Source organism: Carcharodon carcharias, chromosome 4 (genome assembly GCF_017639515.1).
Source record: "Carcharodon carcharias isolate sCarCar2 chromosome 4, sCarCar2.pri, whole genome shotgun sequence".
NCBI classification, from domain to species: Eukaryota; Metazoa; Chordata; class Chondrichthyes; order Lamniformes; family Lamnidae; genus Carcharodon; species Carcharodon carcharias.
Window position 1 is genome coordinate 169,760,037 of NC_054470.1, and position 26,568 is coordinate 169,786,604.

General features: G+C 44.5%; 1 protein-coding gene across 4 annotated transcripts in view; it reads right to left on the bottom strand.

Annotated features, from left to right (window-relative positions):
• LOC121277098 (storkhead-box protein 2-like) overlaps positions 1 to 26,568 on the bottom strand; it is a 126,752-nt gene that overhangs the window by 83,163 nt on the left and 17,021 nt on the right. The window contains exon 1 of one of the 4 annotated variants that reach the window (XM_041186101.1): positions 25,818 to 25,864. The exons of the other annotated variants lie outside the window; for them this stretch is intronic. The gene's annotated coding sequence lies outside the window, so the exon portion shown is untranslated. Of the gene's footprint in view, positions 1 to 25,817; positions 25,865 to 26,568 lie in introns of those variants that run through there. 4 annotated transcript variants of the gene reach the window in all.

Genomic DNA, 26,568 nt, shown 5'->3' on the forward strand with positions numbered 1-26,568 from the left:
GTGCTGGAGAAAGAGGATGTTCCAGAGGGTTCAAGGACAGAATCAATTTGATTAGAGATAAGGAACAAAAGGGGTGCAATTACATTGCTCGGTGTAGTCTACAGACTGCTAAGTAGTGAGAAGGACATAGAAGAACAAATCTGCAGAGAAATTGCAGGGAGATGCAGGCATTATAATGTAGTTATATTGGGGGACTTTAATTATCTGAATGTAGACTGGGACAGTGGTAGTGTAAAGGTTGTGTTCAGCAGAATTTTCTACAGAAGTTTGTGTCCAATCCAACAAGAAAAGATGCACCATTGGAACTGGTTCTTGGAACTGAGCGGGCCAAGTAGATCAAGTGTCAGTGGGGGGAACATTTAGGAAACAGTGATCATTGTATTATATATTTTAGGATGATGATAGAAAAGGACGGTAGGCAATCCAGAGTAAAAATAATTAACTGGACAAGAGCCAACTTCAATGGGGCAAGAATGGAGCTGGGCCAGATAGACTGAAATGAAAGATTGGTGGGAAAAACTGAGCAAAGGGCTATCTTCAAAAAATAATTGGTTCGGGCAAGTCAAGGTATATTCCATCGAAAGGGAAAGGTAGGACAAACAAATCCAGAGCTTCCTGGATGAAAAAGGAGATTGAAATTAAGATAAAGAAGAAAGTGTGTGCAAGAAGCAAGTGCAACGTGAGAAAATACTTTTTCACGCAATGAGTGGTTCGGGTCTGGAAGTGTGGTGGAGGCAAGTTCAATCGAGGCATTCAAGAGGACATTAGATGATTATTTGAATGGAAACACTGTGCAAGAGTACGGGGAAAAGGCAGGGCGATGGCATTAGGTCACAATGCTCATTTGGAAAGCCGGTGCAGACATAAGGTCATAAGATGTGGGAGCAGAAGTAGGCCATTCGGCCCATCGAGTCTGCTCTGCTAATCAATGAGATCATGGCTGATCTGACAATCCTCAACTCCACTTTCCTGCCTTGTCCCCGTAACCCTTGATTCCCTTACTGATTAAAAATGTGTCTATCTTAGCCTTGAATATACTTAACGACCCAATCTCTACAGCCCTCTGTGGTAAAGAATTCCACAGATTGACTACCCTCTGAAATAAGAAATTCCTCCTCATCTCTGTTTTAAATGGGTGACCCCTTACTCAGAGATTATGCCCTCTGGTCCTAGACTCTCCCACAAGGGGAAACAACCTCTCAGCATCTACCCTGTCAAGCGCCCTAAGAATCTTACATGTTTCAATAAGGCCGTCTCTCATTCTTCTAAACTCCAATGAGTACAGGCCCAACCTACTCAACCTCTCCTCATAAGAAAATCCCTCCATCCCCGGGATCAACCTAGTGAACCTTCTGTGGACTGTCTCCAATGCCAGTATATTTTTCCTTAGATAAGGGGACCAAAACTGTTCACAGTATTCTAGTTGTGGTCTAACTAGTGTCTTGTATGATGAGCTGAATGGCCTCTTTCTGAGCCATTATGATTCTGTGATTCTATGAGGAGGAATTCCATCACTCAGAGGGTGGTGAATCTTTGGAATTCTCTGCCCTAGAGGGCTGAGGAGTCTCAGTCGTTAAGTATGTTCAAGACTGAGATTGATTACACATTGAAAATATCAAGGGATATGGGGATGGTGCAGGAAAATGATGTTGAATTAGAAGATCAGCCATGATCTCATTGAATGGTAGAGCTGGTTTGAAGGGTTGAATGGCCTACTTTGGCTCCTATTTCTTATGTTCTTAACAATATGGCTCATAACTATGCATGTTATGCACTCAGGTTCAATTCCTGCTTCCCACAAGAATTCTCTTGTAAGAAACAATAATCTTAAAGTTATTTACTTCTGTAGGGACCACCCATAAGTATACGACAGTCCTCTGGAGAATTCTCCTCGGCTCCAGCCATTCTCAGAGGTAAAACTTTCCTTTACTCTCTCCTGACTGTGAATGCATCAATCCCTTGTTCTGGTTACTTTTCAACACTTATAAGCTAATTCAGCTGATTACTTCCTTTTGTAACAAGACACTGTGAGGCCCACTGTAGATGCTTCCAATGGCTTCAAACTAGGCAATCTTCCAGCTTCTGTTCCCTCACAAGATTCAAATTGAGATTAAGCCTTACCTGCCTCCACACAGTCAATGATGACATTAGTTCTTTAATCTGTTTACAGTGTGGATCTCTCTGTCATTTACCTTGGCTGCCTTCGCTCAGTGAGCTGCAAACCACATGAGGTCCACTCCGCTATTAACTCTTAACTAACACCCAGATAACTTGAAACCAGAGAGCTTCCCTAAGCTCCACCCATCGCCATAATGACGTACACTGCTCTGGGATGTCCTCAAGCTGAATTTTAGATTAATTATTGCTCATGTACAATTTCTTCTTTGTTCTGATGAAGTAAATAGGTTTTACAACCTTTCAGGGTTTACTAAATGTTTTAAATCTGATTTAGCTTGCACTTATCCAAATTTTTACAGTTAAACTTTAATTCTTAAAACTATAAGTTATATTCTCAAACTAAAAGGTACATTCTAAAACACATAGGGGAGAATTTTCTCCCCATCGTGTGGGCTGGGCGGGAGCAGGTATGGGCAGGTACGCAGCCGATCACCACCTGCGATCGACTGCGTGCCGCCATTTTACGTGGGTGGGCCAATTAAGGCCTGCCCAGCATGATGTGCATCCAGAAGCGCTCAGCACAGAACTGCCTCAGGGAGGTTAATTTCATTGTGAAAAGCTGAAAAAAAGATTTCAAAAATTATTCGGACATGTCCCCTCATGTGACAGTGTTGGTAGGTAAGCAAAGAGCCCAGGCACCCCTCAAATTTTTCGTGGAACCTCATCCACAGGCAGGATGAGGTTTCAGGAAGGGTTTATAAATGTAATAGAATTTTTTAGTGAAATTCATTGACATGTCCCGCTCAAGTGACAGTGTAAAGATCGTGAGGAGCAGTAGTCAGCTCTGTGAAGCTGAAGTGGTTTCAGGCATGCCAGTGACTTTGAAGAAATTCATGGCCTATTTTCCACTATTTGCTCTCTCAAATTCTTTCATAATTTTGTAAACCTCTTTAGATTCATAAGAGCATATGAAAAATGAGGTACAGGTACAGCATTTCTGTCAAGATTCTTGTCATAATTCTGACTGTTCAGAGGCCACTTAGACTGCCTGCATTTAAAGTGAGAGATAAGTTGGAAAAGAGGCAGGGCAATGAGGGAGGGTCAAGAGTTGAAGTGCTTTAAGTGTCTTTGTTCCCTCCTTTTGACTGCCCCATCTATCACCTTGTGGTGGCTGGTCAATATATACTTTTGGAGGAGATGATCTATTAATCAGCGATTATCAATAGGTGAGGGAGGTGAGTCTGAGAAGGAAGATTTTCAGCATACACTATTTTGCTAGCAACAGCTTTCAACAGTATGTTATTAGCGAAACTGGCAAAGGTCATGGCCAACCACAAATGACACCATAATGTGAAAGTTGTAAAACTAAACAAGGCAAATGGGATGTTTATAATCGAGTGATATAGCACTAAATGAGAAGTTAACTTCCCTCTTTTTACGAAATGCACTCAGCTCCAGTGTAGGCTCTTTCCCATCAAGCTGCAAACACTGCTGCAGCTCATGCAAGGAAAGTACCACTTTAATTTACAGAATTTTTAATCCTCACACATAAAATCACAGCATGAAAAGGCAACATGATATTACTGCAGGATAAGTACAAGTGTTTAATACATGCAAGATGTTTACAGTTACTGATGCAGTTGTTTGTTACAATTATCAACATACGCAGTTCAAACAACTGGTATTTTTCTGGTAAACACTGCTGTGAGTTAATGTCAGATTGAATGGGTTGGATTTTCAGCCCGCACTGGGACTGGGATTGGAGGTGGACGGGAGCTTAAAATAACCCCGCTGACTGACATGCCGGTTCCTTGATTCCTATTCCCACCCCACCTCCCCACAGGGAATTCTTGCAGAAGCGGGATGGGGTGGGTAGCGGCGGGGCGTGGGGGTGGGGGGTGGTATCAGGGCTACCCAGCCATATGCATCAGGTAACTGACGTGGTTCATTAAGAGTTTCCTGAGGTCAGTTAAAGATGACTGCCTGGGATTTTCTAGTTGTCCTCCAGGTTCCTGCAGATGGCGGGGGCCTGTTTAGGTGCCTGGGGGCAGCCTCTTGGGTGGGGGGTGGGGGGACAGAACTCCAGGTAGTCCTAGAAGCCCTCTCAGCCTGCTTGGGCGCAAGAGCGGCCACCGGCCACCATGTAGACTTGATCACCCCTCCACAGTGGTGGCCAGGGTGACCATCTCTCGGGGGGAACAAAAATAAGGGACACTTCACTGGAGGAGCATGTGGGCAGGGCTGGTGAGACTGTAACACATAAATACACACCTCTGCCCAACTCACCTCCCACCTACAGATATACTCAGCAGCCCCTCTCCCCAACCCTCCCCTTTGGGTCTGTGCCAGACACCCCCTGGGTGGCTGAGGCTCTGCACATGTGCACTGTGTTCGCTCTGGACTGCGCATGCACAGCAGCGTAAGTGTGCATGCACAAGCACCAAAGACGCTTGGGCAGCAGCAAGAAGAGGCCCTGAGTAGTTTCCTCAGTTGCTGCCTGAAGGAATCTGGGACTAGTGACATCCTGAGAAGCCTATGCCCAGGATGCAGGACAGGAAGCCAAATTCCAGAACAATCCTGATGGCACGGTTGGCCACCCTGTTGGTGGCATGGCTGCTGGGTCCATTTTTTAATTTAAATTTGAAAAGGCTGGAGAGAGGCAGCTTCCATTTTGAAGCACCCTCTCCCTTACTTACTCTTCATTGCAGCCGATAGGTGCGTTTCAAACTGGAAGGCCTCTGATTGGCCCTCCAGCTTCAAGAGCCTGCACAAGCCTGTCTCCAAGCCAAAATATGGGGACAACCCTGTGAAAATCACAATGGGGGGCAATTTTCCGCACCTCTAGAGAGAAAATCCTGCCCTATAGCTCAGTAGATATGTGCACCAGTTGTGATGTGGTGCTGAATCATAATACCTAGGAACAATCAACGTACAGGACTGGAAAGAACTCTTATAAGTCTATCCGACAAATCCCAAACAGCTCCAACGTTTTGATTGCACAGAATTATATAGCATTTACAGCACCCAAAGAGGTCATTTGGCCTTATGCTGGCTTTTATGTTCTCCACAAGTCTCTTCCCACTCTACTTATTCATATCAGCATATCTTTCTATTCCCTTTGTCTAGCTTTCCCTTAAACGCATCTATACTATTCACCTCAACCACTCCATGTGGAAGTAAGTTCCACATTCTAACCATCCGGATTATTCAGGGTGATTTGGTTCCAGGGTTAGGTGCAGGAAAATGGAGCCACTTCAGGATGATTCCCTGATGCATTCCCGCCATCAGAGAACTTCCATGCGGCGGGATGGGAAAAGGGTCGGCTGCCTGCTCCACAGAGGCAGGCAGGCAATTTTCATCATTCAGGCCCCAAACAGGGGAAATTTTGCGACTTCTCTGCCGTATTGCCAGTAGCAGAGTGGCCTCCTGTCATGTGCAGAGACTGCCCACTCAATGGAGGTGGCATCCCTGCGGCAGGCCGAGGGAGCCATCCAAACCGGAGGCTCCATTCCACAAAGAGCTGACTGATTTAATGAAAGGCCACGATCGGGTTTCCCCTCCACCTTGAATCACCTACTGGTCTCTATCAAGGCTTTTTAAATTTTGATGAGCAGACTAGCCACAGTGCCTCCATTTTGAGGCACCCTCACGGTCTCTGTCCTGCCTCAGCAGTGGCCACCTCTCCTGGTGCGGTTGCCGAGGCGCCTGCCCTCTGATTGGGCTGGCAGCATCCTTAATAGGAAAACAAGCATGGAGGCAACCAATTAGGAGGCTGCTTCTGGGAAGACTACTCCACTGATCTGGTTCCCAGCAAGAAAGGTTCAGGGCCCCATTTGGTCCTGACCTCGGGGTCCCGAAGCCCATGGAAAAAATCCAGCCCAAAGTTTCTAGAAACCTTCAGTATAGTGGTAACTATTATTCAGATTTCCTCACAATTTGATTTTTCTCATGGTGGAATATGTTAGCATTCCAGCAATCATTTTGCAGCATATATGTTTTCTGTGGTAGGAAGTGAGATGGGCAATGGTGTTTTCTTTTCATTTAAAAATGATTCTGACCTCTGGTATGCTCTGCTCGTTACTGCCAAACACAGAATTGGACTAAAAGTTAGTTGAGCAGAGTGGAAATCAATACCATTCGTAAACCAAAGCGCTTTCCCCACTTTCAATCGTGACCACAGAAAACAAAATAACTCAAAAATGGTTTTGATTTTGAAGTGTTTTTGACTTCATTATGTTTCTCAGGAAAGTTTCTATAGGTATTGATCCAACTTGAGGTCACATATGAATTACCATTTTTTCTTTTGGCATGTAAGTGACATGACACATATTGAACAATTCTTATATAATAGTTGAAATAATTCTGCCCACCTTATTTTTAATTATTAAACCTATTTTATCATCTCTTATGTTACAACAGTGACTACATTTCAAAAGCAGTTCAATGGCTGTGAAGTGCATTGTGACATCCTGTGGTCTTGAAAGGTAGTATATAAATGCAAGTATTGCTGAAAAAGTTGCATAGGCTGGGATTTTCCAGCCCTGTCCTCGGCGGAAAGAGTCACTGGCAGGACAGAAAATTTGGAGAGGCAGCCAAAAGTCCATTGACTTTCGGCGAGGATTTCTGGTCCCGCCCATATCAAAGCTTTTCGGTCTTGCACTCATTAGGACAGATACAAAAATGCCAAATTTCAAAGCGAGCAACGATTTATACTCCAAGAGAAAAAGGTGCTGATTGCTTGACAAGTTGACTCTAGTCGAGGCATTGGCATAGAGAATGCACCAGGGAATGTACATCCCAATGACAAGCTGACTCTATCAAACAGCATGTCTCTTTGGCTGTTCACGATAGGCAGAGTGTACTCAAACAGCTGGTGCTTGCAAAGCTCAGCACATAATGTCTAATGTTAGATGTAATTCTGTGGACAACACTTGCAAAACCCCAAGTGAGCTAAGAATTACATTAGATTATTTAATTGAAGATTATCAGTCTGGCTCACAATGTGGCTCACTTACGCTTGCTAGATGCTGCATTTATTCATATACAAGAGTCTGTCCTCTGCAAGCAGAAGGACCATGTCCAGGCATTGCACCTTTTTTAAATTAAACACGTGTGTCGGGTCCCTGGTGCATTACCCATGGCAACTCCTCGACCAAGCAGAGTCCACTTGCCAGCCAATCAGCACCCTTTTTTCATGGACTATAAATTATTATTGTCTTTGAAATGTGACATACTTGTGTCTGTACTGATGAGTGCAAGACAAAAAGCTTTGCCAGCATGCCTCTTTTTTCAGCAATACTCAAGTTCTGTATCACAAAGTGACTATAAATGCAAGTCCTTTATCATCACACGTTTTTGACATCAACTACTTGCAATGTTTTGTGAAAGTTTTGTGATTTTTGAAACCTCTCAAGATTTTGAAACTCTGGGCATTTCACATTTTATCCTCTTTTTGCCATCCCTTTCATGTGAGTTGTGCCCTCTAAATGGTTCACCTTCCTGTCTCTTGTGCTGAGTCCTGTTTCTGCTCTCCCTAATTGGTTCAGATGCTCTCTACCCTCCAGACGAACTACTTCCACAATAGCTTGGGGAGTTTATCAGTAAGTAGCTAAGCTTTATAGACCAAGGAGGTCCCGTGTTTGATTCCTGTGGCTGAAATTTTGCCACCGAGGCACTGAGGTGAGAATCCCAACTTTAGGGGATCCTGAAATTTCACCTCATGTCTGTGCGCAGTTAGCTGATCATATTCAATTTGGCTGTAGGGGTGGTTCTCCTGGAAAGGGAAAAATCAGCCACGACTCCAGCTTCGGATGATTACACAATGATTCCTGCAAGTGAAATCTGCAAATAAGAATGGGATTGGACTTGATTGTGATTTTCCTGACATTCGGAAACCCCCGCCCTACATATTTATCATATTAAATAGTTGGGCAAAGAGAATGGAAGGTCTATTTATATAATGGTCTTGGTATTCTCAGTATGTCCACAATGCTTCACAGTTTGCAGCCAATTTCACTGCAAGGTTTCAATAACGGCAATTGAGATACATCTGTTTTTAATGAAATATAAGCAAGAGACTACGGATGCTGCAAATCTGTAATTTTTTTTACAGATGTAGGTTGAGGGATAAACGTTGACTAGGGTTCCTGCAGAGTTCTGTTGCTTGTACCATAGCATCCTATGGATCCACCTAAAAAGGCAGATGTGGCTTTAGTTTAACATCCCATCTGAAAGACAGAGCTTGCTACAATGCAGCGCTCACTCCCTCAGTGCCAGATTAGATTATGTGCTCAGCGCCTCCTGATTTAAACATTAGAATTTTGCCACTGAACCAAGCTCACCCTCACAGCGAATAAATGATACTAGAGGACTGGAGCACTGTTGTGTGCGGAAAGATATCGCAGCAAAAGTCAACACTCTCAGCACAAAAGGGGAGGCAAAACTGCATTTTGAGACTCTAACTGGTACTTGGTTTACTTTCAGAGAAAATTAACAATGTTGAAATTGCAAGACATTGCATTTCAGAAACAACCAACAATGTTGGATTTGAATTGAAACTGATTTCCTGGGCTGGATTTTATGCTGTCCCCTGTGGTGAGTTTGCTGCTGGTGGTGATGGGTGGTGTGGAGCCAGGGGTGGCGGTGATCGCATTTAATCAGGTGGGAACGTGGTAGGTGCAGGCCCCACCACCTTCCCGCCTCCAGCCTGAATAAGTTCATAATGGGAAGGCGCGTGAGCAGCCTTCCCACCCCACCGCCAATTGAGGACCCTAAGTGGCTATTAATGATCAATTAAGGGTCTCCTCCCACCATTGCTGGCATTCACCTAGCAGTGGGTGGTTTCTCACTATGTGGGGTGCATGACATAGAACCCTGTGCAGGTTGCTTGTGGCCTTGCCGAGAGGTTGATCGTTCAAAGGTACTCAGTGCTCGATTAAGGGACCTGGCATCAGGTAGCCGGGGCTGGATGGGGGCGCTGCCAAGAGGGCACATCCACCTCATTGCCCTTGCTCCTGACCTCTACACCCCCACTCCTCATGAAAGCCCACCCACCATCACTCACTTCTGGCTTGGTTCACGCCGCCATGGAGGTGTCAACCTGGTGAAGCTATAAAACAGGACTACTTGCATGCCAAACAGCATAAGCAGCAAGTGATAGACAGATCTTTGCGATCCCACAACCAATGGATCAGATCTAAGCTCTGCAGTCCTGCCATTGGATGTCGTGAATGGTAGTGGGCAATTAAACAACTCATTGGAGGAGGGGTCTCCACTAATATCCCCCATCCTCAACGATGGAGGAGCCAGCACATCAGTGCAACAGATAAGGCTGAAGCATTTGCTACAATCAAGTGAATGATCCATTTCGACCTCCTCCGGAGGTCCCCAGCAACACAGATGCCACTCTTCAGCCAATTCGATTCACTCTATATCAAGAAATGGCTGAAGGCACTGGATAATGCAGAGGCTATGGGGCCTGACAACATTCTGGCCTGTACACAAAAAGCAGGACAAATCCAACCCGGACAATTACTACCCCATCAGTCTACTCTCCATCGTCAGTAAAGTAATGGAAGGGGTCATCAACAGTGCTATCAAGCGGCACATGCTTAGCAATAACTTGCTCATTGATGCCTACTTTGGGTTCCGCCAGGGCCACTCAGCTCCTGACTGCATTACAGCCTTGGTTCAAACATGGACAAAAGGCCTGAACTCCTGAGAGTGACTGTCCTTGACATGAAGGCAGCGTTGGACAGAGTGTGGCATTAGGGAGCCCTAGCAAAACTGGAGTCAATGTGAATCAGGGGAAAACTCTCCACTGGTTGGAGTCATACCTAGCACAAAGGAAGACGGTTGTGGTTGTTGGAGGTCAGTCATCTCAGCTCAAGGACATCAGCACAGGAGTGCCTCAAGGTAGCATCCTAGGCCCAACCATCTTCAGCTGCTTCATCGATGACCATCCTTCCATCATAAAGTCAGAAATGGGGATGTCCGCTGAAGATTGCACAATGTTCAGCACCATTCATGACTCCTCAGATACTGAAGCAGTCCATGTCCAAGTGCAGCAAGACCTGGACAATATCCAGGCTTGAGCTGACAAGTGGCAAATAACAAGTGACAAGTGTCAGGCAATGATAATCTCCAACAAAAGAGAATCCAATCATCTCGATGTTCAATGGCATTACCATCACTGAATCCCCCACTAGCAACATCCTGGGGGTTACCATTGACCAGAAACTGAACTGGGCTAGCCATATAAATACTGTGGCTACAAGAGCAGGTCAGAGGCTAGGAATCATGAGACGTAACTCATCTCCTGACTCCCCAAACCCTGTCCACCATCTACAAAGCACAAGTCAGGAGTGTGATGGAATACTCCCCACTTGCCTGGATGAGTGCAGCTCCCACAACACTCAAGAAGCTTGACACCATCCAGGACAAAGCTGCCGGCTTGATGGGCACCACATACACAAACATTCACTTCCTCCACCACCGACTCATAGTCGTGACAGTGTGTACCATCTACAAAATGCACTGCAGAGTTCACCAAGGCTCCTAAGACAGCACCTTCCAAACTCATGACCACTAACATCTAGAAGGATAAGGACAGCAGATAGATGGGAACACCAGCACCTGGAAGCTTTCCTCCAAGTCACTCACCATCCTGACTGGGAAGTATATCGCCGTTCCTTCCCTGTTGATGGGTCAAAATCCTGGACCTCCCTTCCTCACAGCACTGTAGGTGTACCTACACCACATGGACTGCAGCGATTCAAGAAGGCAGCTTACCACGAACTTCTCAAGGGCAACTAGGGATGGGCAATAAATGCAGGCCCAGCCAGTGAAAGAATAATAAAAAAAATATCCTGGGTCTCTGCTGGGTGTTGTTCCGGCAGCAGCCACCACCTCCCTGGTGGCATTGCTGGGCAAAAGAGCTGCAGCCTCTGATTGGCTGGCTGTTCTTGGCAGGCAGGAATTCCCACCCCCAGGGTCCTGATCCCGTGAAAGACCCACTGGTGACCTCTCAACTGCCTGACTGACACATAATACCAGCGGGCCTTCCTGGATGAGGCAATGAGGGTCTCTCTCCAGTTCTCCAGCCAGTGGCTGCGACCTCCATTTTCTCAAGTAAATTCTCCCTGTGAAATTTATCAGGGCACATAGCAACAATTAACAAAGCCAGGCAGCACAGTTGTTCAGGGCTGATTTTATACTGGCTTTATTATATGGGACCATTACCTATGAGACACATATCGACATTTACGCAGCTAAATCTAGATCACTTACTTGGTACGAGACGTGTACACCTTTGGCTACTTATATATTTTTTTATTCCTTCATGGGATGTGGGCGTTGCTGGTTCGGCTAGCATTTGTTGCCCATCCCTAATTGCCCTTGAGAAGGTGTTGGTGAGTTGACTTCTTGAACCGCTGCAGTCCATATGTTTTAGGTACACCCACAGTGCTGTTAGGAAGGGAGTTCCAGGTTTTTGACCCAGTGACAGTGAAGGAATAGCAGTATATTTCCAAGTCAGAATGATGATGGCTTGGAGGGGAACTTCAAGGTGGTGGTAATCCCATGTGTCTGCTGCCTTTCTCCTTCTAGGAGGGTTTGGAAGGTGCTGTCTAAGAAGCTTTGGTGAATTCCTGCAGTGCATCTTGTAGATGGTACACAATGCTGCCACTGTGCATCGGTGGTGGAGGGAGTGAATGTTTGTGGATGTGGTGCCAATCAATCGGGCTGCTTTGTCCTGGATGGTGTCAAGCTTCTTGAGTGTTGTGGGAGCTGCACTCATCCAGGCAAGTGGAGAGTATTCCATCTAACTCCTGACCTATGCCTTGTAGATGGTGGATAGGCTTTGGGGAGTCAGGAGGTGAGTTACTCGTTGCACAATTCGTAGCCTCTGACCTGCTCTTGTAGCCACGGTATTTATATGGCTCATCCAATTCAGTTTCTGGTCAATGGTAGCCCCCAGGATGTTGATTTATGACCAGTGATGTTGTTTCCAATGCATTAGTTTCACGTAATGATCAAAGTGAATTGGCCTGGTACGTGGCCAGACACTGTCTGCAGGCCTTAATAAACTGCAGTAAACTTCCTTTCAGGTTACAGATTGTTTATCATCCATGGATCTACAGTTCTGCCATAAGGGACTTAAAATTTAACAGTACATATTTAACACCAGAAGGGCAATTCTGAACTAAAACAGGGCTGATGTAGGAGTAGCTCAGGACATATTGGCATTTCACAGGGTTTAGGTAACTGAAACCTAACAATTAAGGTAGTGAGTTTAGTATCCCTACTGCAATCTATTTTTAGGTTTGGAGACTGACTGATGCTAAAAAAGCGAGGGGGCCGGGGGTTGGTGGAGAGGAAGCCGGGAGTTTAAAAATTTTTAAATCTAGAACCAAACGCTCCAATCAAAATCCAATTTCCAATTTGGAGGCAGGTTGGGAGTGGTGGAGTCATTTGCTTTTGGGGTGGTGGGGCGGGGAGGTATGCATCACAAAAATACTTCATGAGGCTTCTTGCCTCAGATATTACTTTTGATGTCTATAGATGAGATTTCCCGCACCTCAGGCAATCCTAAGGCTGAAGAGAGGTGAGAATATAGGATCCATCAGGTAACTGCATTTTACCAGCACTGCCCGTGACCAGAAGGAACAGGAACGCTTCACCTCCAGAAGGCAAAGCTTACCCTCTTCCCTCACTGTGATAAGACACCCATGATCGGCCTCTCTGCATTGGACTCCCAATGACCAACTCCCTTCCATGCAACGTCGGATCTCCAACTGCCTCTCTGAAATTTGGCAGGATCTCCGGAGAAACCTGTGCCACTGGGTTTCCAAGCTGTCAAATCTACGCCACTTCCTACACCACACACCCTGCCTGCTACCTTCCCAACTCTGTTATTTTTGTGCCCTTTGTCTCTAAAGGAGAATGGCTCCAGTACTTCCCTGTACTTCATGAAAAAAATTATACACCCATAAGTTTTTACTTTGTTGCAATCTACGATTATATCAGCTGTAAAAATAGCTGGTAGCTGACTGCTCAACTATGATTTCAACATTTTAGATATTTATATGGCACAAGGGAAATTCTTGAAACAGTGCAATTGGCTGAGGTTACAGACCTATGTCTTGCAGCTTCTGAACTACAATGTTTCCGTAGAGAGCTTGGGAATGGCGGAAATCCACAGAACATTTTTTGTTTCATTTTGAAAGAGTCTGACACAATGGACAAGGGTGTGCTTTAAAACGTCATTAAAATAAATTCTGGCTATCCTGGGTGGCAGAATTCAGGCAGGGTTTTAGTGGCGGGGAGTCAGAATTTGGGGTGGGGGACAGCTTCACTAGAGATACGCACATAGCGATGTAATTGCACACCTCCCCCCATACTAATTTGCTGCCTACTACTGACCACAAAAATTCTAGGAGGGTCAGAACTCAAAAGACCAGTAAGCACAATCCTGGCCTAATCGTTGAGATTGCCGCCTGAGGAAATTCCTGCACCATGCTATAAGCCAAAATATTATTTACATTTTTAAATGTACAATCACCTTTTAACCATGTAACTATTTATTTTATATAAAAGTAAAAATATGCGGATGCTGTAATTTTTTTCCAGGTATTTCTGTCTCTGTTTTTGTATTTATTTTATATTATTGACTGCAAACTGGTTGTGGTGTGGCCCTGCGTATAGAGTTTGTCGCATGGTGAAAGATGGAACATCGAAGTGGAAGAACCCGAGACCGAAGGTATCTCAGAGCATATAGTCATTTGGTAGTACAGAACTTGGGTACAGCTGAAAAAAGAGACATGTTGAAGCTTTTCGTCTTGTACTTACCAGGACACTTCACAAAACTACCAATATAAGGGGAAAACAACACTTTATACTGTATGAGAAGAGAGTGCTGATTTGTTGGCAAGTGGACTCTGATTGGTAGAAGTGTTGCCACGGAGAATACACCAGTGATGGTGACTGACAGTTAGCTGCCAAGCATTGTTTCAAATTTAAACCAGGCAGCTTGACCCTGATTGGTCATGGCATTGCTCTGAGGAATGTGTTGGCAAATGGTTGTCACCTATTTTGTTTAGCTGAAACAGGCGCAATGTGTGTACAAGCTCTTTCTGTCTGCAAAGAACAGGCCCGTGTGTATTAACACATGTAGCTTCCAGTAAACACACTGCAATCCCGACTGACAATTTTAAATTGGTAACAAAAACAGAATTACCTGGAAAAGAAATTACATGCTAAGAAATTACACTGACAACCAATTTAAAATTAGAGATAAGAACAAAAAACTGCGAATGCTGGAAATCCAAAACAAAAACGGAATTACCTGGAAAAACTCAGCAGGTCTGGCAGCATCGGCGGAGAAGAAAAGAGTTGACGTTTCGAGTCCTCATGACCCTTCAAAGGGTCATGAAGGGTCATGAGGACTCGAAATGTCAACTCTTTTCTTCTCCGCCGATGCTGCCAGACCTGCTGAGTTTTTCCAGGTAATTCCGTTTTTGTTTTGGATTTCCAGCATTCGCAGTTTTTTGTTTTTATCTCTAATTTTAAATTGGTTGTCAGTGTAATTTCTTAGCACATTGAGGATTATTTAGCAAGTGTTGTCCAATTGTGGAACCACATCTAATGTTGGACACTGTGTTTTGAGCTTTCCAAGCACGGGCTGGTTGGGTATCGTCTGTACCTTGCCCCTTGTGAACAGCGGCTGGGACATGCTGTTTAATATGATCCTCCAGTCTTTGGGACATATGGCCTACATACTTAGCATCACAGTGGCACTGAAATTCATATACCACATTACTCATTTGTGTGATAGGCAGTATGTCTTTTAGGCATGACAACGGCATCCTGTTAGTGGCGAATACCATTTGTGTTACTGCTGCATATAAGCAGCATGAAACAGCTAGCTTCACCTGTTGCTCAAATTTTTGAGATACCTTACCCTTCCAGGGTAATCTAAGGTGGGCTGGGTACTTTTCAGGGCCGAAAGTGACGGCCTTAGGCCCATTCATGAGTGATAATATACAGCACAAAATGATCTGATCAGGGTAGTCATTATTCTGCAGGATGTCTTTGATGTGCCCTATTTCAGCAGCAATATGCATGGTGAACAAACGGCTCGGACCCTATTTACAAGGTTGCCAATAAGACCAATCTTATAACGTATGGAACTATAAGAACCCCAATGCACGTATTGGCCACGAGTGTCGGAAGCGTGTCCGTTGACAATTAAAGTTGTTGAAGTTCCAATTGTCCCCGATTTTTCATTGTCTGGTCGAATCTGCCAGGCGGACTTTGCATTTTTGATGAAACCTCATCCAAGGGTGGGATGGGATTTCCGTTATTAAATAGAAAATAAAATGTATGGACAGAATTTTCATCATGTATATGTTCAGGTGACTGGGTGTGAGGCGTGGACATTCTCTTCCGATCTTAAAAGCTTTATTTATTGGTTTTAAAGTCTTCAGCCTCCTGAGGCAGCTCTCTGCCTTCAGGGAGCTTTCATTCAGTGCTCACCTGCACCCGCACTTAGGTCAACACCCGCCCTGCTCCCGTCCCCACCCTGGCAGTGCTGAACAATTCAGCACGTGCTTCACACTGTCTGGCCATTAATTGGCTAGCCAGCGTGAAATCACTGTCGGGTGCCTATCATGTGTGGGGTTCCGTTCCCCCGGCCGCTCCCGGGCCCACCGATCATGCTCGCACGCCGACCTAAAAATCCTGCCCTAACATACCATTTGCCTTCCGAATTGCTTGTTGCACCTGCATGTTAGCTTTCAGTGAATTATGAACAAGAACACCCAGGTATCTTTGGACATCAACATTTCCCAACCGCTCCCCATTTAAGAAATGCTCTGCATTTCTGTTTCCCCCATCAAATAGTGCCCCCTCCAATGATGTTTCAATGGGTGCCACGTTTTCTGACTGCCCATTGCCTGGGACAGAGCAGCAAGATATAGCAAAAACATCAGGCTTCCGCAGCTTTTAATTAGTTGTCTAGTTTCAAGGGCAATATCCTTCAGTGCTGCTTTCTGTAAGTCCAGGTAGTCCTGGTTGAGAATATGGAGATCCATTTCAGTGCATGCATCCAGAGTTATGATGTCATTGTGGGTCTTTAGAGCATTTTAAATGAACAATTTTTGAGGGGGTGGACACAGTCCTTGGAACACCTTGTGCTGAAAATCCGTAAGCTCTGCCTTGTGGGTGCATGGGTTGTAATCGTCCATTCAGATCAAGGTGAGCAACTCCAGAAACTTTGTCTACCACCGTCTCTGAATGATTGTAGAGTTGGCCCGAGTTGGTCCTATGCTCTTTTCTACCTCTGAATGCTGCCTGCAGCCCCTGTGCACAGCAGGGCTCCCCAGCAGCTTTGTTTACAACCTTGTTCTTCATAACTTAAAGGCAGGTTATATAAAAATATTGATGTAATGTAAATTATTTAAAGTGTACCAAGACAAACAGAGGGATCCATAATGACAAATGCAGGGCTGCAGGAATTAGTGGTGTAGGTATGACAGGAGGACAGGTGACATGGATCTGCAGGGCGGGGTGGAGATCCTCAAGGACCACCCTCAGGAAGGAGTGGAAGTATATGGCCAGGAAAATCAATTCCTGGAGTCTGGACCCAAGGACATGGCAGCATAGTCACAAGAATTTTAATGACCTCACATCAGTGATCAATGTCAGTGGATGCATCTTCACATTGTATTCCCTACATACTGCAATATCAACCTCTCAGGCTGTTCAATGCACCCCATCCTCAACACTCACCAAGCATCACCGCCACCTCCCCCCCCACCCTCCGCCGCGAACTCAGGATTCACATCTAGATACTCTACTTCGCTCACACAGGCCTATCAATATGGGTAATCTCACACCCAGTCTCAATGCCTTCACATGCCTCCAGCAATTCAGCTATGGCAGAAATATCATCCAAACACAGTGTGACGCAACCACTGACATTCTGCTCTCTCTTGCAGGACAAGGTAGGGGAACACAGCAGAACTGGTGGGGGACAAGGACAACTGGATCTCCTGAACTCTACAGAGATGGTTCTCCATATCATGCAGCTAGCCATGACAAGTCGTGTAGTATCAGATGTCACTGAGCACATTGAGGATGACAGCATGTTCCTCCTTATATTGCTTTTCAACTCTCAGCACACCCTAATCGTGCTAACTGGCATGATGAGCAAGCTGCTGATCTTTTTTATTAATTCAGGGGATGTGGACATTGTTGGCAAGGCCAGCATTTGTTGCTCATCTCTAGCTGCCCTTGAGAAAGAATCTGGAACATCTGCAGTCCTTGTAAAGTATGCACACTGACAGTGCTGAGTAGGGAGTTCCAGGATTTTGACCGCGTGACTGTGAAAGAATGCCAATATATTTTTAAGCCAGGATGATGTGTGACTTGGAGGGGAACTTGCGGGTGGTGGTGTTACCAGATGCCTGTTGCCCTTGTTCTTCTAGGTGGTAGGGGTCACTGATTTGGAAAATTCTGTTGAGGAAGCCTTAGGGAGTTGCTGCTGTGAATATTTACAGGGGCAGATTGGGTGTCAAGTAAGCAGCTGCTTTGTCCTGGACGGTGTTGAGTTGCTTGAGTGTTGTTGGAGCAGTACTCATTTAGGCAAGTGAAGAGTATTCCATCACACGCCTCAAATGTGCCTTGTGGATGATGAAAAAGATTTGGCGCGTCTTGAGGTGAGATACTTGCTGTAGAATTTTCAACTTCTGACTTGCCAATATTTATGTGGCTGGTCCAATTTAGTTTCTGGTCAATAGTAACACCTAGGATGGTAACCCACAAGCTCTAGTGTGCTCCCCTACCTTGTTCTGCAAAAGAGTGGGCAGAATGTCATTGGGTGATTCAGTGATGGTAATGCCATTAAATATCAAAGGAAGATAGTCAGATTCTCTCTTATTGGAGATGGTCATTGCCTGGCACTTGTGTCGCGCTAATGTTACCTGCAACATATCAGCCTAAGTCTTAACGCTGCATGCAGGCATCCACTATTTCCTTATCTGTGGAGTTACGAATGGGACTGAGCACTAAGTAATCATCAGTGAACAGCCTCATTTCTGACCTTATGATGGAAGGAAGGCCATTGATAAAACAGCTGAAGATGGTTGGGCCTAGCACACTATCCTGAGGAACTCCTGCAGCGATGTCCTGAGGCTGAGATGATTGGCCACCTAAAAATACAACCATCTTCCTTTGTGCTAGGTATGACTCCAACTAGTGGAGAGTTTTCAATTTTACTCAGGTTCTTTGATGCTACATTCAGTCAAATGTTGCTTTGATGTCAAGGGTGGTCACTCTCATCTCATGTCTGGAGTTCAGCTCCTTTGTCCATATTTGCACCATAGCTGTATGAGGCCAGGAGTTGAATGGTCCTAGCAGAATACAAACTGAGCATCGATGAGCAGGTTATTACTGAGGACATGCCGCTTGATAGCACTGTTGATAACACCTTCCATTACTTTGCTGATGTAGACTGATGGGGCAGTAACTGACCAGATTGGATTTATCCTGCTTTTTGGCAATTTTCCACACTGTTGGATAGATGTTAGTGTTGTAGATGTACTGGACAGCTTGGCTAGGGGCACAGCTAGTTATGGAGCAGAAATTTTCAGTACTATAGCCTGGATATTACCAGCTGTGTGAACATGGAGCTCTTACTTCCCACCACAACCCATGCCTCTTTCCTCACACCCAACCTTCCCCTTCTGAGTTCCTGCTTTGTGAAGCTCAAGAATTGTCACCTGCTCAGTCACAGGAGCCCCAGGACGAGGGAAGTGAGCAATAGCACAGCACCGATGAAGAGCCTCATCACTTCATCTGACACTTGCAGCCACCAGCTCAGGCACTGGTACCGCATGTGCCTAGTGTACAGTTGGAATCAGCATATAATGAATCATCTGGATACAAAAGGCCTGCAGATGGTTCGTTTGCCAGCTTACTGGAAGACAATGTGGTGGACTACTATTATTGCAGAGGGCTCAGATGTGGATCTTGAAGGGGCAGCATATTGGGAATGGGTATGCTTATGAGATGCTAGGTGCATCGGCTGCCCTGTTTCTGTCTGTAAGGGACATGGAGGAGCTTGGCTCCAACTTGGCAAAGGGGATGGTGCAGATTTTGCCCTTTCTGCAGCCTTGCTCCATCTCCCTGTTATGCTGCACGCTCAGAGGCACAGCCGCTGCCGGCCCTCTACCCATTGCAACCTCTCTGTGCACATGTCACCTACTCTTCTGCGGCCCCCGATCCCCTGTCCCCCCCACCCACTAACCCCCCGATCCATGTGAGGATGTGGCAACACTCTCTGGCGAATCCAGTAACTCAACAGAACACTTCCAAAAATAGCCCCGAGTACTTCCAGGCACATTGCAATAGAAACATTTCTAAAAAATTGAACTCACCTGTAACCATGGTGCCTGGCCATTTAAATAACATGAGTGCAGGGTCCACCTTGAGGCTTCATGCTTGTTTTCTCTCTTAAGTAAGTAACACAGATGCTGCCTAAACATTTGTTGCCCAATTTGGGATCCTGACATCACATCAGCTGGTTGGACTGTGTGACTTCAGGTTAGCGTTGAAACAAAGCCTTCTGATGTATGCAGGGGCCTCACCAGTGTGCATCCTTATTCTGACAGAACATCGCAAAGGATGCAGATCAAGCAGCGCAAGGCCTTCAGGGTGGCGCTATATAAGGCAATCTCTCACAAACCACCCCACCCCCCAAGCCTCCATCTCCTTAGTTTACTTTGGCAGAATTCGCAAAGTAGTTTTTTAGCTGTTGCCTGACTGTTATTAGCTTGCAAAGCACCAGGACCCCAGCATACTGCAGGACTGGTTTACTATAAAACGGTCATTGGTATTCCCAAAACAAACTTCGGTCTAATTTGCACGTGAATGCAACAGCTTCCTGGAATATTAGGCACATGACAAGTAACTTCCCTGGTGTCCTTTATTGTCTGGAGTTAGTGCAGCGTGATCATAGGCTAATTTTATGTCCTTTTCTAATGAATGAACGCTGTCAATGGAAAACTGTTCTTATATTTTTTTTTGGTTTGAACTGTGGGAGTCCAGCAACCATGAGCTGAGTTCCACAATTCATGATGTTTTCCAAAGACCACAGTGGACACATAGTCCACATCTTGTTGACAGGCTACAGAAAATATATTTAACATATAAAAAAAACCTGGAAGCTAGTTCACAAATGCTGGGATCCCCACTGTCCAAATTCAATGAACACTACTACTAAAGCAGCCTAGCTTGGGCTCTGCAAGCTACCATTGGGTTTCCATGTACTTCAGAATGTACAGAATTCTATTCTCCTGCCTTTGTCCCAATTAAAGGTTTATACTGTTCAACTCATCTGTTGTCTATCCTCACAGATACTGACTGACCTTACAAGTGTTTCCAGCATTTCTGTTTTAGTTTCCCTGCATCTTAATTCTTAGCTTTACGTTGTAACTCTTTATGCCAACTGGCCAGGCACTTCTCAGAGCACTGGTTAGATACAGAGGAAACTGCCCTGTACACTGTCCCATCACACATTCCAAGGAAACTTATATCAGAGGGATAATTTTCTCCCCGTCAGGAGGGCTGAGCAGGTGCGGGCACGGGCAGGGGCGCAGCCGATTGCCGCCCACAATTGGCTGCACGCCACTATTTTACGTGATGCACACCCAGAAGTGCTCAGCGTTCCCTGTGCGGGTGGTGGGGAGGAGTTTAAGTCGGGACCTGTGGAGAACACAGAAATCTCCCTGAGGCAATTTATAAATACTTCATGAAACCTCATCCCGCCCTTGGATGAGGTTTCATGATAAATGCAAAGGCCGCTTGGGCTCTTCGCCTGCCTTAAAGTTGGACGGGCAGCCCAGACAATCAGCTTAATTAGATTATTATCGGCCTTAATGGGCCTTTGACAGTTCGGCGGGTGCGCAGCCAACTCAGGTGCATGCCCGCCAAACTGAAGATCTGAATGACGTTGGGACGCACGCCTGATGTCACCACATGTCATTTTAAGCATCAGTGAGCAGGACTGCCCCCGCGCCAACCAGAAGATTCAGGCCCAGGGGTTAGAAATGACTAAAGCAGCACACTGCCCATTTTTATTAAAGAAAAAGCATTTTTTTTAAAGAATAGGACATAGCACTGTTTGCAGTTTCTAGTTCAAGGTATAATTGTTTTCTGGCTGAGTTTCTTTTCCTGCTATTTTTGATGCAGCCAGCTGCCCACTGGCTGTGACGTCTCTGGCACTGCAACTACATGTACAGGGAGTGCATCCTCTGTAGTTGTGGAATCATCAAACTGAGCCTTGGCTTTATTCTACAATTCTGTCCCCTGGTTAAGGAGCCAAATTCATGGTGTAAACACCAGGAGATGGCTCCCGGGTATTGGTTGCACTAGATAAGCATCAGCACTAGGATGTCCATATTTGTGTTCCTGTTGGCACTGCCAAGGTATAAAAAAATACAATCTGGTTGATATCATTCCAGCTGCAAGAAATGATGGGAATGCAGCCTCAGAAAGAAGGCTGGTGCAGATTCGGTGAGCCTTTTTTGGTGCTGCTGACCTCTATGGCTCTATGAGAACTTGGGTGAGTCAGATGGGGTTATCTGCTACACTTCTTTTGAAGGCTGAACAAGCTGATTCTGGAAAGGCGAAGTCTGCCACATAAATGCCACACATGAAGTTGTCCCTTGCCGGTGATGTGGGATGGACTCTGCTGATGCCTTGTTTTCAGGACTGGCGTCTACTTTGGAGCTTCTGGAAGTGCATGTCATGGTGGTGGCGAATTCCTGGCCACAGCTGGTGTCACCATTTGCAGCAGCTGTCAACTAGAATTTCTCACTTGTTCTGATTGATGTTGAGAGTTTTCATGTCTCATTTGACAGCATCCTTGAACTGGAGCTTTGGGCACCCTGCTGGTCGCTTGGCACAGGCTACCTCCCCATGTAGCATATTCTTGAGGATGCGGTCATTTTCTATCCTGTGCACATACCCAAGCCAGCGAGGCCCTCTTTGCTTGATTATCGCTAGCATGCTTGGCTTGTTTGCCCTAGAAAGGATGGCTTCATAGGTGACTTTGTCTTTCCATGTGATGACAAGGATATTTTATACCAATTATATTTGATAAGGTGATTTATGCTGCCAACTTTACTTTGGAATGGCTAGATGAACATTTGTAATGAGTCAAGTTTTAGAATGGAATTTTCAGTATCCAAAATTCATCTCACCTGAATTCGGATCTGTTTGACAACTATGGAAAATAATGACACTCTTTCCTTCCCTAGGCCAAAAAGAACATATATGATATAAGCAGAGCCGTTAAGCCACTATTAAAACAGATTCCTTGATTTTCCACCATGCATCACTGCATCACAAGAGAAATACATTCCACATACATGTGGAAGTTGGCTGGTGAGCAAAGTTGGCTAAATAGCTAGCCTGTGGCTCATGATAACACTGACAGTGCAAGCTCGATTCCTGCTCCAGCTTAGGTAAACTTGGGGCCTGCCCCTGAGAGTGGAAGGCAATGGTAAACTGTCAAGCAAACAGCTCATGATGAAGCATCAGCAAAAAATGAGCCAAAGGACCTATCTTTCAGCAGGCCACGCATGAATAAATGAACACATTCCATGCAGTGTCAAAAATTATACACCAAAGTAGTTTGAACCTCTACCTAATTGTGCATTTATATAATGACCTCAGGACACCCCAAAGCACTTCATGCACAGCAAATTATTTTGAAGTTTAGTTAGTCCTTAGGTAAGCAAGCATGGCTGCAATTTAGCAATGCAGCAAGATCCCCCAAAGAGCAATGATGAAAGGGAAGTCTGTTGAAGGACTTGAAACGTTAACTCTGTTCCTCTTTCCACAGATGCTGCTAGACCTGCTGAGTTTTTTCAGCATTTTCTGATTTGTTTCACCCACCATCCTGAATTGGAAATATATCGCCATTCCTTCACTGTTGCTGGGTCAAAATCCTGGAACTCCCTCCCTAACAGCACCATGGGTGTACCTACAACACATGGACTGCAGCAGTTCAAGGAGGCACCTCACCACCACCTTCTCAAGGGCAATTAGGGATGGGCAATAGATGCTGGCCTAGCCAGCGAAGCCCATATTCCAGTGAATGAATAAAAAATAATTAAACATTTCTGTGGTATTGTAATTTGTATTTATCTGGTGTTTCAGGTTCCCATGTATAAAATACATTTTTGCTGTAGCCATTACTATGGATACTTTCATATCTTCTGAGTGCATTGTGCTATGGAACACGGAGGCTGTTTTTGTCTTATATGCACTGATTTTGCTTTTCACATTCATTTCTTCTTTACCGTAAAAAAATGGAAGCCTTGCATTTCTATAGTGTTTTCATGACCTCAGCATGTCCTAAACCTCTTTACAGGTGCTGACATTTTCTTTGTTGAAGTGTTGATGCTGTTATAATGTGAGAAAAACTTGCCAGATTTTTTTTTTAAGGACTATTTTTAAGACTGAGGCCTATTATTTGCAGTCTTCCTGAACGCAGTTAGTCCTTCGTTTCTGGAGCAACAGCATGCTTTGGTAATGAAGTAATAGCAGAGTGCCATGAGGTCACTACGTCTCATATGTACACTGCCCAAAATATCATGGACATTCTGCGCTAGTGCAAAGCAAATCAACAGCATAGTGCTCCACAGTGTGCAGCATACTGAAGAAAGAAAATCTGTTGACACTATGCGACCACGGTCTTCATGGATCCCTCGGCCACATTAATAGCAGCCTTGGCCTTGGGAGGGCAAGCTGACTGCATTGCTGTCCTAATGTTTAATATGATGTACAGGAGGTCCTCCTGTGTACTGTGGGGCTCAGTGTTCCGTGCAAGCTTATCTTGATGTTGCCATTCGCTGTGCAGAACCCACTCTATTGGAGTCAGCAGCTGAAAACCAATATAAATGCCACGGCTGCGCATGGTATTAAATTACTAACACAACACAGGCACTTGTTTTCCCTTAAAAATCATAGGAGATTTTGGATTAGGCATTTACCCAGTCTAATGATAATCTCCAGGATGCTCAACTGATTTTAAATCTGGTATCAAGAGATGGGAGTTTTAGCTCCAAACTACAAACAAGTAAATAGGCTCAAAAATGTACTGAAGATTTGGTACAAATCTGGATTAACAGCTGTACTTTAAATGGGTCCACTGATTGTGCTGCTTATACACAAGGTTTCATGATATTACATATATTCACATACAATTACACCACAGAAACAGTCCATTCAACCCAACAGGTCTATGCCACTGTTGATGCTTCACTTGAGTCACCACTCACCTTAATATAAAAGCAAAAAACTGCGGATGCTGGAAATCCAAAACAAAAACAAAAATAAAAATACCTGGAAAAACTCAGCAGGTCTGGCAGCATCTGCGGAGAGGAGCACAGTTAACGTTTCGAGTCCGAATGACCCTTCGGTTAGACCCTTCTTAGTTCTGTTGAAGGGTCATTCGGACTCGAAACGTTAACTGTGTTCCTCTCCGCAGATGCTGCCAGACCTGCTGAGTTTTTCCAGGTATTTTTATTTTTGTTTCACCATCCACCTTATTTCATTTCACTCTATCAACAAATCCTTCTATTCCTTTCTACCTCATGTACTTACTTAACATTCCTTAAATGCATCTATGCTATTTGCTCACGTGGGATGGGGTGCAGGGTGTGCCATGACCCCCTGTCATTGGGAACCTATCCAGTGAAACCTGGTGGATTCCGAGCAGATTCTAGGGGTTGGGTGTACAGGAGAGGGGTCTCTTTTCTGGGCAATCCATGGCCCACACAGGGAGCCACCAGCAACAATGGCTGTCCCTGTGCCAGTGCAGCTTCAGCATTGAGGGACCCTCGCCCTCAGCTGCAGCCTCAGCAACGGTCTATTGATTCAGTTTCATTATTACGCTAAAGCAGTGATTACACCTTAAAAGTCCTTTGTTGGCTGTAAAGTGCTTTGAGATGTCCTGAGGTTATGAAGGGCACTAATGAAATGCATATTTTTCTATTTAACATTTGCATTTAACTAGTTAAATAAACAAGTGGCTTTGTAAACACTGTCTCATTCTTAGCAAACCAACCTCTCATTTTCAGGTCTCCTTCGTATTAAAATAACCTGACCTAAATAATTGCAAAAGTATTCTTGAATTTATGTCCACCAAAGGAAAAGGAAGTTTCACAAGCATTTTTAATCTGCATAAAACGCATTAAAATCCTTATAGTTAGTGCACAATTCCCGTTTCATGAATTTGTCCTATACAGCACTCACAAATGGATATAATCCCTACAATTCTTTGTAAATTAAACTGCAAAGTACCCATTGCTGTGGAAGCAGGATATATAATAATCTTTTAAAAGAAAAGTGAATAAACATTTGCAAAAGAAACACTTGAAAGGGTATAAGGAAAGGAAAAGGAAGAGGAATTAAATGGACAGCTGCTTCAGATAACCAGTACTGATGGGCTGAATGCCTTCTTCTGTGCTGTTGAATTCCACGGCTAATTAAATTGACAATTTACAAGAAAAAGTGAAAAGCTGATCTCAAAGTGAGAGGAGTTGACCATATATTATGCAAAGAATTATATATGGAGAGACAGAGGATGAGAGGGGAAATATTCATCCAAAATACAAAACTTTTTAACTTACCATTCCAAAGTGCTCTGAGTTACATTTTTCTAATTTAGCGTGCAGAAGTACTCCTGAACTCAGGATTGCACAATGTGACTGATTGTATAGATGTACTGTTGCCCTTGGAAACAAGAATTATTTTTCTTAATCCTTCAGCCTTAAGCAGAAGAATACTAAAGCATTTAGTTTTGGTAACTTCACTGCTCAAGCTCCCTGCAACATGTCCAGACAATAATGTTGCAATTTACTGTACAATATATTATGAAAGCAAATTTTAGGCCTGTTATTTTCTACCCTGAACTGTAGTCAGGGAACTGGTTACAGCTTTTGCATTCTTTTCCCCCCAGTGATGTGCCATTGTAAAATGGGTCTTTAGCAGACTGACATTTAATCAATAGGTATAAATTATTTTGAAAGCCTATTATTTCTTTATTAGCACAAGGCTTAGCTAGTCTCATAAAAGCAATTTCATGTTAAGCTTCGATAGATAACATATTAAGCAAAACATAATCAGTTTTTTGCAGCCTGGCCTGATTTGCATTTAAAATTTGAAAATTTCACACAAAAATGTAATTGCGCCCAATCCTGTTGTGTCTGTGTCGTGACTATAGATATTCTCCACTTCCTGTATACTGAATTTGGTGACTCTTTCTTAGGCATACTTTATGAATACTCACAGCCTTCTGGTATGTCAATTCCCATTCAATTATCTTCCCATATTTTTTGAAGGTGTTGAAGGGCCAAATTTAAGACAGAAATCAGGATGTTT